The 15,259-nt window shown below is 44.4% G+C and overlaps 1 protein-coding gene across 1 annotated transcript in view; it reads right to left on the bottom strand.

Moving 5' to 3' along the window:
* The window catches only part of FAM81A (family with sequence similarity 81 member A), an 85,279-nt gene that overhangs the window by 67,644 nt on the left and 2,376 nt on the right, over positions 1-15,259 (bottom strand). The gene's annotated exons all lie outside the window — the stretch shown is intronic.

Here is a 15,259-nt window from a genome sequence, read left to right as displayed (position 1 = left end):
CTCCTGTCCATTTATAAATCTGATCTCTGATATCACAAGTTGGTCTAAACCGTAACACACAGGTCTGGGTTTCATGCTGTTTTGATTGTGCTGTGATTCCACTATATTAAACAATATACTAAACAAACTCCTTTATAAGGTTTTAAAATTGGGGGACGTTGGGGAAAGGGACAAGTAGGTTAAGCAAGAAGAAAAGAATGGGAAAAAATAAGAAAAAAAAAAAATCTGAGCCAGACTCTGTGGCCTGTAATCCCAGCACTTTGGGAGGTTGAGGTGGGTGAATCGCTTGAGCTCAGGAGTCTGAGACCAGCCTAGGCAATGTGGTGAAATGCCGCCTCTGCAAAAAAAAAAAAAAAAATTAGCAAGGTGTTGTGGCATCCGCCTGTAGACCCAGCTACCTGGGAGGCTAAGGTGTGAGGATTTCTTGAGTACAGGAATTTGAGACCAGTCTGGGCAACATAACAAAACCCCATCTCTACAAAAAAAAAAAAAAAAAATTAGCTGGGGGTGGTGGCATGCACCTGCATTCCCAGCTACCCGGGAGGCTAAGGTGGGAAAATCACCTGAGCCTGGAAGATCAAAGCTGCAATAAGCCATAACTGCACCACTGCACTCTAGCCTGGGAGACAGAGTGAGACTTTTCTTCAAAAAAAGAAAAAAGAAAGAAATCCAAGTGCTCAAAATATGCAATATATAAATACAATTCAGGAGTTCACCGAAGAGTAGAGTGAAATGCTACTATCTAAATCAAAATTATTATTTGTGATTATGAGGATTCTGTGAAGGGAGAAACAAAAAAAGGAAATAGATATAGATACAGATGAATATTTTAATGACCAAAGGAGACATTAATGCTAACCAATTATTATAGTTTTATAAGTAATGGGACACTGAGTAGAAAAACCTGCCATACCATTTTAATGTAAAATGGTAAATAAATTTAATAAATCAAAATGACAATTTTTATTAAACAGTTGAATACCAATCATGTAAAAACAGTTAATTTTTTGTTTCACTATTAAAATACAGGGTTGATACATTATGCCCAACCATCAGAATAAAAAGTAGGCAAAGCACTTATGAATAAAGTGGTTGTAATATGATGATGAGGAAAAAAAACCTATTTCCTTATAGCTAAAAACAGAATGAAAGGAAAGAGGGCGGGAACAGTGGAAGGTTTGTCTGGAAAGACAGCTGGGAGTTGTTCTCTAACTCATCTCCAACAGCACCCTCAGGCCTTTGGACTTGATCCCCAGGACATGAGGAGTGACAGGAAGTTGTGGGATGTTGAAAGGCAAGGGCCTCCCAGGCAGGCAGGAGTCAGAGGAGACGTGGAGGCACAGTGGTGCATGGAGGTGCAAGGCCGTGGTGACTAGACTGGGAATTCAGGCCACCCAGAGATGGGATCTGGCTACAGGAGCAGGAGAGGCGTCGAGACTCACCTAGCACTTCTTATTCCTCTCTCTCCTCCTGCCTCCTCCCTTCCCATCCTCTTCCAGATCTTCTCCCTAGCCTTCTCCCTGCCTCCTCTCTTCCAATTTTTTTTTCTTTCCCCATCATTGATTCCTCTTCATTTTCCTCTTGTTGCCTAGGCTGGAGTGCAATGGTGCAATCTCGGCTCACCACAACCTCCGCCTCCCAAGTAGCTGGGATTACAGGCATGTACCACCACACCCGGCTAATGTTGTATTTTTAGTAGAGATGGGGTTTCTCCGTGTTGGTCAGGCTGGTCTTGAACTTCCGACCTGAGGTGATCTGCCTGCCTCGGCCTCCCAAAGTGCTGGAATAACAGGCGTGAGCCTCTGTGCCCGGCCCCTTCTCTTCTCTTAACTTCCCATTTGTACTGCCTATTTTCCTGCCTTCTACTGTCTCTCTCATCCCTCTTTCTCCCACTCTCCCTTTGCACAAATACAGTCCAACATACTTTTCTATCATCGAAAACATGGTGGTGGGATCAGAAAGGCTCTTGCTTGAATCCTGTCTTCCCCACTACCAGTATGACCTCAGCGGGCCGGCCATAGTTGGTTGGGTTGGGGGTTACATAACTAACAGCTGCTCACACGTAACAAATGTTTACTCATGAAGGGCAGGCACTCATGAAACAACCTAATGTGCATTCGTTTAATTCATCCTTACAATCATTTGTAAAGCACTACTCTTATTATCACCATTGAACCAGAGGAAACTGAGACTTAGAAATGTTCAGCAACTGCCCCAACATCATGTGGCCAAGGAGTACAGCAGGGATTTGAACCTAGGGCCTCAGCCTCTGCATCACCAGGCATTAGCCACAGGAGGCTACGGAGTATTCAGAATCGTGTCTGGCCTTACGGCACTGGATAAGCTTCCAGTAAGGGTTGGTTCCTTTCCCTTCCCTGGCTAATGTCCCTTCATGCACATCTGATGGAATACATAACTATTTTTTAAAAATAAAACTTTCAGCCAGAGTGGCGGCTCATGCCTATAATCCCAGCACTTTGGGAGGTTGAGGCAGGAGGATCACTTGAGCCCAGGAGGTACAAGACCAGCCTGGACAACATAGCAAAATACTATCTCTACAAAAAATAGAAAAATTACCCAGGCATGTTAGCATATACCTGCAGTCCCAGCTACTAAGGAGGCTGAGGTAGAGGACCACCTGAGCCTGGTAAGTTGGAGGCTGCAGTGGCCTGAGATCAGGACACTGTACTCCAGTTCGGGTGACAGAGTGAGACCCTGTCTACAATAAACAAATAAATAAATAATAAAATAATACTTCATAGACTATGTGTACCCTGCATTTTCGAATTAACACTACATCATGAGCATCATTCTGTATCAATACATAAAGATATACATCACCATTTTTAATTTTGTGTGTGTGTGTGAGACAGGGTCTCATTGTGTCACCCAGGCTGGAGGACAGTGGCTCAGTGCAGCCTCCAGTTCCCAGTGTCAAGCAATCCTCCTGCCTCAGCCTCCAGAGTAGCTGGGACCACAGGCACAAACCACCACACCTGGCTAATTTTTCAACTTTGTATAGAGATGAGGCCATACTATCTTGCCCAGGCTGGCCTCAAACTCCCAGCATCAAGTAATCCTCCCACCTTGGCCTCCCAAAGTGCTGGAATTACAGGCATGACCTATTACACTCAGCCTATATCACCATCTTTAATGGCTGCATAATATTCCACTGAATGGATATACCATTATTGTTACCTAGTCCCTTAATAATGGACATTTTCACTGAAATAGTGTTTATAATCGTGGATTAGTTCAGCTTTTTGGTATCTTATTTTCCTTTCCTTTGTTCTACAGAATGATGCAGGTAGTGTAAAAAGTCAATGGGGAAGGCTGGGCACGGTGGCTCATGCCTGTAATTCCAGCACTCTGGAAGGCTGAGGCGGGCGGATCACCTGAAGTTGGGAGTTCAAGACCAGCCTGACCAACATGGAGAAACCCCAACTCTACTAAAAATACAAAATTAGCTGGGCCTAGTGGTGCATGCCTGTAATCCCAGCTAATCAGGAGGTTGAGGCAAAAGAATCTCTTGAATGCAGGAGGCAGAGGTTGCAGTGAGCCGAGATCGTGCCATTGCACTCCAGCCTGGGCAACAAAAGCAAAACTCCATCTCAAAAAAAAAAAAGAAAAGAAAGTCAGTGGGGAAGATTGCAAAATCCAAGTTAAGGTGAGACTCTGACAATGAAATCTTAAGAATCAAGAAGAGATGGCAACAGCTGATCTATAAAATGATCCAAGACACTGCTGACACTCACCGCTGAAATAAGGCAAGCACTCATCATACTAGTTCAATATCCATCTTTGGCTCTATGCTGCATGCTCCATGAACAGTTATATTGACCACAGTTATATCCGAAGCACCTGGCACATCAGAGCTGATCAGCAAATGTTTGCTGGGTGACTGAATGTCCAGGAGAGATCACTGAAGTAATTTCATATTGTTTAATATAATCAATTGAATTATATTCTGGCTCAAGAAGGACCAGAATGTGCAACAAGAAAGGGGGCTGGTATACACAGCATGTCTAGTAAAAGCAGAGTTTGAAGAAACAAAATGTATTGGTGACCAGGCGTGGTGGCTCACACCTGTAATCCCAGCAGTTTGGGAGGCCAAGGTGGACGGATCATTTGAGGTCAGGAGTTCAAGACCAGCCTGGCCAACATGGTGAAACCCCCTCTCTACTAAAAATACAAAAATTAGCAGGGCATGGTGGTGCACACCTGTAATCCCAGCTACTCGGGAGGCTCAGGTAGGAGAATCACTTGAACCCAGGAGATGGAGGTTGCAGTGAGCTCAGATCGCACCACTGCCTTCTAGTCTGGGTGACAAAGTGAGACTCTGTCACAGAAAAAAAAAAAAAGAAAGAAAGAAAGAAATTTGTTGGTGTTTCCAAGGACCTAAGAATCCAGGGCAGCAGGAAAAGTTCTATAATGGAGGGCATTAGGCCCTCAGGGTCCAATGACATTAGCCATTAAGATAATCCTATTCACTCCTTGCCCTGAGTCCATACTCACCAGCTACATCTTTTAGCTTCCCATATAGCTGTGCATAAAAGGAGAGTACACAGAAGTCAGCAAACACAAGCCCAAGTCTATCTGCCAGCTACTTTTCTTGATATGAATTAATATAGTGGAATTTCTCCTCCAACTGGAACCAGACCAGGTAAGTCAGCCCCCAATCATCTTTGATAGCCCTAATAATGCTAATTTAAACCCATGACATTGGAATCCATGACACTGAAATGTGATGATGAAAATATGGTCCCTGCTGTGGTGGACAGACTCATTAGGTACGCCCCCGTCCACCCCCACCATCCTTGTCTCTTGATGTTCACAGCTTGCATGGTCCTCTCCCTTTGAGTGTGGGTGGGACCTGTGACTTGCTTCTAACCAAGAGAACGCAGCATCCAGAGACCAGCCAACTGACAGTCACCTGTGCTCAGTGGGCAGCTGGAGTCAGCTGGGGTTCTAATACCAAATTACATAGGGTGTAATTCTGTTCACTGGAAATAGAATATTTATTTTATAATCTAAGTTTTAAGTCTAAATAGATTTCCAGATAGCCGTCTTGCTTGGCAAATCTTAAAAGAATACTGAAGGATAATAACTTGAACAAATGTTGTTGTTGTTGTTTTAATATATGTAACGTTGGCTCTGTTCTGGCCAGTGGAAGCAAATTATACAATAACTCTCATTTGCAACAGAAAATAAAATCCCCAGAGACACCATTTTATCACATCAGACTGGTGAAAACCAAGTCTGATAAGATCAAGTATTGACAAGAATATATATGGAACAACAGGAACACCAGATGGGAGTGTGAATTGACACTAACACTTTAGAAAGCAATGTTCAATATCTAGTAAAGGAGAATATGCACAAACCTAATGGTCTAATAATTCCACTACTAAAAAATCCTCAAGAACTTTCCAAATATGTTCTTAAGGAGACATTTGCAAGAATACTTAAGGTAGCATTGTTTCTAATAGCAAAAAAAAATGAGAGGCAGGGAATGAACACCCACTATTAGGCAAATGGAGGAATACACTGTGATATACTCATGCAAGAACAAATAGTATTGAAGACAAATGAATTAGCAGCCAGGTGTAGTGGCTCAGGCCTGTAATCTCAGCACTGTGGGAGGCCTAGGTGGCAGACCATTTGAGCCCAGGAGTGGGCCTGGGCAACACGGCAGCCCCATCTCCACGCACACACACACATGCAAAAATTATCTAGATGTGGTGGCACACACATATCGTTCCAGCTACTGTGGAGGCTGAGGTGGGAGGATCACCTGAGCCTGGGGAGTTCAAGGCTGCAGTGAGCAGTGAGCTGTGATCTCTCCATGGCACTCCAGCCTGGGCAATGAGATTTTGTCTCAAAAAAAAGGAACGAAAGAGAAAAAGAAATGAATTATAATTACAAGTCCCAATGTAAATGAATCGTACAAATATACTAAGTTTTAAAAAGTAAGCTGAAGAAGGATGTGGACACTATACAATGTCATTTTTACAAAGGTTCAAAACATGCCAAATAATAAGCCAAATCTGTGACATCTAAAGATGAGTGTGGAAATGACAAACACCAAATCAGGGTTGTATTTCTCTCTGAGTGAGAAATAGAGGGGAACAGATAGAACACAGTGGGCTTTGACTAAATGTATCTTTTACTTCTTAATTTTTCACTGTATCATTCTGAAAGAATGATATATTTATATTAAAAAATATAAGTATAGATGAAGCGTTCAAAGGGGAGTCAAATTGTTAGACTCTCCAGGGCATGTACAGAACTCACTCTTGCCTTGTACATTCTAGAACCATGAAACTGGAATGCCATGGCAAAAGTAACTAATCTCCATCAAGTCTCTACCCTTAAAGCATTTTATCCATACTTAATACTATGTGATCTTAACTAGATGGCAATATTTCTATAACTGGCTGTTGGTTAAATGTTCAACAATAGAAGAGCAGTGAATTAGAGCACAACACATCCAATCAAAAGAACATCAATAGTCAAGGCATGGTGGATTACATGCCTATAATCCCAACATTTTCAGAGGCTGAGGCAGGATGATCACTTCAGGCCAGGAGCTTGAGACCAGCCTTTGCAACACAGCAATGCCCCCATCTCTACAAGAAAATAACAATAAAAAATAAATGAGCCAGGCATGGTGGTGAACACCTGTAGTCCAAGATACTCAGGGGCCTAAGGCAAGAAGATCACTTGAGCCCAGGAGTTCAAGGCTGTATGATACTGCACTCCAGCCTGGGTAACAGAGCTAGCTAGAGCTTGGCTCTAAAACAAAAACCAAAAACACCCTAAGAACATAGTTATGTATTTATGTCCTTGCTATAATGTTAAGGTAAAAAATACAAATAAAAAAAACCCACCAAGGTGGATTTATAGTAAACTTTACTTTTATTTATTTATTTATCGTTCTAAGCATCCTACAATGCACAATAGTACATATTATTTAGAACTACAACGAGGGCCTGGAAACCAGAGCTTTGCTCCAAGCCACCACAATTTAGATGGTGCAAACATTTTGACTCAGAAGTTTAAAGGACCCTGCACTTTTTGTCTCCAGATGGAGCCTCGCTCTGTTGACCAGGCTGGAGTGCAGTGGCACGATCTCTGCTCACTGCAACATCCACCTCCCAGGTTCAAGTGATTCTTGTGCCTCAGCCTCCCGAGTACCTGGGATTACAGGTGCCCACCACCACACCCAGCTAATTTTTGTATTTTTAGTAGAGACGGGGTTTCACCACGTTGCCCATGCTGATTTCGAATGCCTGACCTCATGTGATCTGCCCACCTAGGCCTCCCAAAGTGCTGGGATTACAGGCCTGAGCCACCACACCCATCCAACCCTACAAATTTTGAAGTTCTCCACCACCACTACCACTGTCACCATTACCATATCCTGATCCTGTTGCTCCTCCCCCTTCCCATTCTCCCCACAGTAAGAAGACTGCTTCACCATGGGCCAGAAGGGATGAATGAAGCAGGAGACTCAAGGTCAAGGACAAGGCAACCCCTGCCCTGCTGTGTACCCAGCCCACCAGTTACCTGTCTTCCTTCTCTCCTGTGTCTGAGGCCCCTCCCTCCATGCCTAGATGCCTCCATGGTCCGGAGGCTACCTTTAATGCTGCTTCCTCTGCCCTTCCTTCCCACATCCTCCCACCAACTTTCCCCATGCCAAATTGCTGGAATTATCTCTGTGGTGTGGATAGTTGGTATCTGGCTAAATCATGTGTTTTGGTAAAAGAAGGAAAAGGGCTGTGCAACTGAGGTCAGGATGCCTAATTTCCCAAGCCAATGTATCTAGATTGACAAGGCAAAAGGAAGGACCACTGCTAATAGCAGGAGCTTTCCACAAATTAACCACAGCGCCCCAATTGGGGAAGTACCTCCAAATTACGTGCAAAGGAAATGAAAATAGTGCAAATAAGCACACTCTGTCTCCTTCTTCATGGGCAGCTCAACTCTCCCCACTCCTGACCAGAATTTCTGAGACTAGCTGAGCAGTCCTTGGAAGAAAGATACTGGGCTAGCATACTGAGGAATGCACATGGCATTATGGTTGTGAGGCAGCTCTGAGGAAAGGTGGGTAACTCATCAAGGCTTTACATGGTCTCGAAGACACTGGTTGTCCTTATGCCAACAGTAGATGTAGCTCACCTGACACATCTTGACATTTTTCCAACCGTACATTGCTTCAGCAACCCAGAAATCCTACAACTACCTTGGAGAGGGCGAGGCAAGGATTCTAGCCCTAGAAGTATGAGTATAACCATATCTTTTAAAACAGTGGAAAGAAGTAAACTGAAATGTAAATAGTGGCACTGGGTACATTTTTATTCTGCTTTTCCTTATTTTCAAAATACTTAAACAAGTATGCTATTTTCACAATGACAAAAATGTAAATGAAACCCTCCTGAAGAAAAGAATGAACGAGTGAATGACAATGACAACAAAAACCATCAATTGCTCCTTTACAGCTATCAAAACCAAGAAACAAGCCTGACTCTGGGCTTAAAAGACAACGGTTTAATGAAAACAAGTTTGCTATCAATTTTCACTTTTGTTTCCTTGTGGGCACAGAACCAGGCTTGAGGCTGGTGCTCTCCTCAAAGCTGGGACTGAAGCCTGGATCTCCTGTGCATCAGGAAATCAGCATGTTGTACAGGTCCAGTGGTGCTGGAGTGCTGCCAGCAAAGTATTCCAAAAACTTGAGGCTCCAGAAAAAGGGCAAGTCCCTCCACGGGGTCCCAGAGCAGATACTTTCAATGCCCTTTGTGAAAATGGCCTTAAGTCCGCTTAGCAGGACTTGCATTCTTTCCCCTCCATTCTATTGCATTCATAAAGGGAATTCTGTCAGAGGTAGAAGGCAAGGGGTGATGCGCTGCTGACCCACCAAGATGAACTTTAGAACGTTTACAGCATTTACAGTGCTCTTCCAGCCAGTGCAGAGATTCCTGCATAACTGAAGGGAGGCAGTCAATCTGCAGTACACACGTGGCCTCTGTCAGGTCCAGAGAGATTTACAGACAGACCCCTACAACCCAAGGACTGGTCACTGGTGTTGCTTCAATCCACTCTCCACAACTAAGAATGATATTAACAATTTAGGAGAACGCTTGCAAAAACAGATTGGTTTTTGTTCTCATCTATTAATAACAGCTATTTTGAAATGCTATTTAAGTCTTCTATTGTTATTTGACGTTTCGTGGATTATGTCTCCCCAGCTGAGCTGCTGTGGGGCAGCAGGAACCACATCCCACATGAACCTGGATTTTCCACAAACCCTAGCACAGCGTCTCTTCACGGACACTCATACATATTTGTTCAATTGCCTTTTTGTTTTTCTAATTTGGGAAGACCCATTGTTTTCATGATTGTGTTGCTCTGCCCAGATGACATCTCGATTGCGGACTGAAGGTGCCCTTCCAGCTGTGAGCTCGGCGGAAGGCTGGAGGTCACCCTGCAGTGTGCTCGGGCACTGTCACCAAAAAAGAAGTCATTACTTTTAGGGTGTTTTATTATGCTCAACAGCAATATGTGGCAACTTTTCTTTCTAGCATTAGAAAAGACACATTACCAAATGTTAAAAAAGGAATCTGCCAAGTGCAACAGCTAGAAGAGAAAAAATATTATTAAAAGCCCATGTAAACTCCCTACCTACTAAACTAGGAGGGGAAGGCACGATGCTGTGTACTCTCATGCAGACAGAACGCTGGTGGTGACTTTTGGTTCCACCCTCTATGAATCACTGGCTGAAAAGCGAAGAATTTAGGCTTAGAAGAAAACTCCAGTCGCCAGTCTCTGTCCTTTTTCTCACACTCAGAGAGAGGAGGCTGCACTTCCCTGCTTAACATGGGAGTCTTTTACCCTTTTAAGTGGAGTAACGACTTGAGGGCAGCACATTAATTTTATAACTATTTTAGGAGCGGGGAGGACTCTTGAGTTTTTGCAGAGATAATTAAAAATGGAGGAGAAAAGAAATCTGAAATAAACAAAAAACAAGCTGAAGGCACCAGAGGTTTCTGAATAACATCTTCCCGGTTCAACAATTTTAAGAATTCCATAATGCGAAAGCAACCCCCACACATTCTCTCCCACATAAACACGCTTTTTATTTAAGCCACACTCAGCGACGCCAGCAGAATCTCTTGCCTGCACTTTTGTAGTTGCTTCATCCAGGGAGAATGTCATCTCCACAAATGCGTTCTGAAGTGGGGCAGGGGGTGACCCCCGGTCAGCAAGTACAGACACCTTCAGGGAGGAAGACTGCAGTTCCCCATAAGCTCAGCAGCTCCCCACCTGGAAATCTGAGTTTCTCACCACACCAAGATCTGACTTTCAACCCCAAGTACCAATGTTGCTTTAGTAGCAACTGAAAATTTTAGGCTTTTTGACATTTATCAACCAGCACATTCCTAGTAATTTTCCTGGTGTAACAGAAAGAGGTACTTACGTTCTGATAAACCATTTTCTTATCCCTGATAACTACATTTTAAAAATAACGAGAACCACTGAGCTATGGAAGGGAGTTGACAAAAGACCACCAAGGCACAAACAACGATTGGGTTTTCTCTTTTTGCAAAAATCACCTGCTTTTATATGAAAAACTCATGAAACATAAAACCACATCCAGTAAGTCCAAAAATATAATAAAATAGTCAATAGGGAGATGGAGGTAGTAGAAGAGTTATTAAGAGAGAGGAACACAGAAAGAGTGAAATAAAGGGAGAAGAGAGTGAGTGGAAGGGGAGAGGCAGTGCTGAAGGACAGCACAGGAGAGAGAGGAGGCCAGACAGCCAGAGGAGGCAGGTAGTTCCAGGGCTCCCAGGGAGGAAGGGAGCCCGAGCAATTACTCCTCTCACATTCAGCTGCTCGTTGGGGTGTGAAGAACTAGATGGGCCATTTTTAATATTCTATGTTAGGTTTCTCTACTCTTTTTTAAAAAAATCAAATATGCTCTTTCTTTGTCTTGACACATACACACGACATTAAGATGTCATCAGGGAAGAATCATTTTTTCCACTTACAACATGAAAATGCTTCTCAAATTATCCACCGTTTTACTAAAAAGCTCCTATTTTGAGCCAACACCCACCTGACTCTTCGGGTAAGGCATGGGTCTCACATCCACCATCGCATACCACGTGCTAGCAGGCAGCTCTACGGTTCTTCTGTGCATTTGCTTAATGATTTCATCAAATAATTTAGTCCAGTCAACAAATATTCATTGAGCCTCTACAGTGCTGAACAAGGCACAGCCCCCGCACTGCAGGCACTTGCATTCTGCAGGGAAATAACACGCCGTGCAAGGATGGAGGGGCTGGTGAGTGCCACCAGGGAGAAGGCAGGAGCCGTTTGAACAGGGCCATCAGGAAAAGCATTTGAGGAGCAGGCACTGAGTCTGATATTCAAAGGGGTAAATGATGTGAGTTCAGAGCAGCATGAGAAGGGATGGAGAGGTGGGCAAAGCAGAGGAAATACTGATTGGTGAGGACTATGGGACCCTTGGGTTCCTGTTGCTAAGCAGTGGCCAGTGAAGCTGGAACAGTTGATTGAGGCCAGTGTGCACAGGCCTTCACTCCACAACTGCCCCAAGCAGGAGAGAGACAGTAGGTGCAGAAAAGAAGAGATGAATGGAGGGAGACTGTGCAGGGGACACCTCAACTTGACTCAATGACCGGCTGGATGTGGGAGTGCAAGGAGCAGAAAATCAGAATAACCCCGGGTGTTCAAGCCCTGGTTACGGAGAAGAGGATGATGGCACTAACATCATCAAGGAATGCACTGAGAGGGACACACAACCCTACTCATGATAAACATCAGACAAGGCCAAGCTAAAGGGCATTCCACCACCTTACTGGCCGGCACCCTTCAAAAGCGTCAAGGTTCATGGAGACAAAACGACTGGGAAACAGTCCCAGATTAGAGGAAATGAAAGGGGCCTGACCACGAATGTAACACAAGATCCTGGATTGGATCCTGGACCAGAAAAGATCTTTTTTGTAAAGATCTTTTTGGCCAGGTGCAGTGGCTCACGCCTGTAATCCCAGCACTCTGCGAGGTCAAGGCAGGTGGATCACCTGAGGTCAGGAGTTCAAAACCAGCCTGGCCAACATGGTGAAACCCTGTCTCTACAACATTACAAAAGTTAGCCAGGCATGATGGCAGGTGCCTGTAATCCCAGCTACTCGGGAGGCTGAGGCAGAAGAATCGCTTGAACCCAGGAGGCGGAGGTTGCAGTGAGCCGAGATTGCGCTGCTGCACTCCAGGCAGGGCAACAGAGCAAGACTCTGTCTCAAAAAGAAAACAACAAAAAAAATAAACATCTTTCTTCTCCTCTTTTGCCATGAAGGACATTATTAGGTCAATAGATGACACCTGAATAAAGTCTGTTGATTAGATAATAGTCCTGAATGCTAATTTTCAGATTTTGGTACTTATACAAGAAACTGTCCTTTTTAAAAGGAAATATACACTTGAGTATTTAGGGGACAAAGGTATATCATGTCTACAACTTACTCTGAAATGGTTCAGGGAAGATGACATATGCATGTATGTGCGTATGTAGACATGTGTATATATGGGTGTGTATAACACATAGATACACAGACACAGAGAGAGAGAACGAGAGAGAATATGACAGCAAGAAAGGTAAAGCAAGCGTGGTAAAAACTAATATTTAGAGAATTTGGCTGAAAGGTATGTTGGGAATTATTTTAATTATTGCAACTTTTCTATAAATTTGAATGATTCAAAGTAAAAGGTTTAAAAAGGGGGGGAAATGATTACAGAAGACGGATGACAAAATAGAGACAAAGCAGTCAGGCTTCTGAGTATGACATTCTGAGTGAAATTTGAGAGGGAGCTCAGGGCCCCAAATGCAGATTTGAAGGTAGCTGGGGACCCTGAGTAAACAGGGTCAGAAGCGGGGCTCTAAGGTCAGACTGCTGGAGTCCCTTTCCCGGCTGTGCTCCTTGAAAGCAGTGCCTTCTTATTCAAATCTCCCTCAACTTCAACTTCTGCACCTACACAGGAGTAATCAGAGTCTCTGCCTCACTGAGTTGGAGTGAGGATTAGAGGACGTAGTACAAGGGGGTGGGGCACCCAGTAAGGCGTGGGGAAAGCACCCAGTGCTCTTTAAATACTACTGCGGGCTCAGAGGTGAGGCTGGGACAGGGAGAAGGGAGGAGGGAAAGGAAAGGAAAGACCAAGGGCAGGATCTCACAGCATCCCTGTGTCTGCAGGCCAGGAAGAAAAAGGAAATAAATGAGGTTCGAGCGGGCCTGGACAGCCAGCGTCATGGAGACAGGGAGAGAGAGGGGGCACGAAGGGCTGACTGCTGCCAGGAGACACACGGCAGGGACCAAGCAGTGGAAAGACAGGGCAAAGGCCTCAGATCTGCAGCCAGGACACCTCCGCCAGAGTCCTTCGAGGAAGCAGTCTCAACAGAAGGATGAGGGTGAAACCAGAATAGGTGAGTGGACAGAGAAGAGAAGCTGAGGACAGAGCAGCAGGCTCAAGAACTGTGCTGCATACAGCAGACACTGGCCCTGTGTGACTACTTCAACTGGACTTCAATTAATTTAGAATCTGCTAAAATGAAAAACTTGGTTCCTCAGTCACACCAGCCACACTTCGAGTGCTTAATAGCCACATGTGAACAGTGACTACCATAAGGGACAGTGAGGATATAAAATATTTTTCTCACCACAGAAAATTATATCGCACAGAGCAAGGACCCTAACCTACCACAGTTTCTTATGGGAAGCGTAACCTATATGGTGGAATGAGGGTTGGGGCAGAGCAGGAAAGGACCAAAGACACTGGACAAGGGGAATCACAAATGCAGCCAGTTCCCAAAAGAGGCGAGGATGAAGGAATCAAGTCCAGGGAAGGAAGATTGTGGAGTACATACGGATTAACCTTGGGGAAGGGACTTGCAGACATTTTCTTCTTTTGAGAAAGAGGAAATAAAGGACAAAGGAAGAAAAAGATGCTTGGGGTCAGTGAAGAAGGTAAAGTGGGAATTTATCTGGTGAAATTAGAACCAGCGTAAATTTTCAATGGAACCTGTCAAAAGGTCTTGGTGACTTCCTCCTGGATAATGTGGCAGGCTGGGAGAAGAATAAGCAGATAACGGGGGTGGTAATTTTGGATTGAGGGCTAGAATATGAGAAGCCCAACACACTGAAACAAAGGCTTCCGGAATTACAGACAGAACAGAAATGGCTAGCAACCTATACACCCCAAGTGGGGAAACAGAGTCACAGAGGGGCTGAAGGATTGGAGCAGCAAGTGATTACAGGACCAGAGTCCTCAGCAACGGTTAAAATCCAGAGCAGTCGGTGGGTGGTATCAACTAAGTAGGCTGAAGTCCAAGTTCAAGATCTCGAAGGTTCAGTCTTGTTCAAGACTGACCAAGTCCAAGATGTTAATTGAAGCAAAGTGGAAACTGAGGCTATAAGGAATTGATGTTGAGGAACTTCAAGGTCAAAGAATTAAGAGAGCTTCAACGCAAACCCCAAAGTCATTGGCAGGAGACAAAGCAGAGTAGAGAATGAAGCCAGCTGCTCACATGTTTTGCTTATCACTTTTTTGTAGCATCAAGTGAAGAGATTTCCACTGATGAACCTGGGTGTACATCAGAAATTGCCCAGAGTTAGTTGTTTTTTTTTTTTCTCTCTCTCTCTCTCTTTATCCTCTCCTGCTGCTCCTCCTTTTGGGGTTTGTTTTTAAAATAGGGATTTTATAAATACATACATACATACATACATAAAATAGGGATTTTTAGGTCTTACTCCTCCCACCACCTCCCCAGCCCCCAATGATTCTAATTTGGTATATTTGAGAGAGTCCACATGAGGGAATGTGTTCTCTTTCCTGGTCCACAAGGGGGCGTGGTTTTGAGGGCAAGAACTTCCCAGCGCCATGCCCCCACTCCCATCTCTCTCCATCCAGGAGATTTAACAGTCTATGTTTGAATTTTGTGGGCGAGGGAAGAAACTAAGAGTCAATCACTCCAGCGGAAGTTCTCAGGAACTCCTTTCATTGGCCTGGGGTCTTAGAGAAGGCGGGGGTTCCTCCCAAGTTAAAAGTCCCCTTCTTCCACACCCCTTGGGACTCCATGTTTGGGTCCCCTTCCAGGAACACTGCCTTCGTGGAAGCCATCTTTCTCTCTCCTGGATTTCCCCCCTGGGGTCCCCTTCCCCACTCTCGTGGAAGCCTGTCTTCGCCT

Source organism: Aotus nancymaae, unplaced genomic scaffold, assembly GCF_030222135.1.
Source record: "Aotus nancymaae isolate 86718 unplaced genomic scaffold, 86718_ANA_hifiasm-v0.15.2.pri h1tg000041l, whole genome shotgun sequence".
NCBI classification, from domain to species: domain Eukaryota; kingdom Metazoa; phylum Chordata; class Mammalia; order Primates; family Aotidae; genus Aotus; species Aotus nancymaae.
Note: the sequence above shows the minus strand (reverse complement) of the source record. Positions and strands in the feature narration are given on the sequence as shown.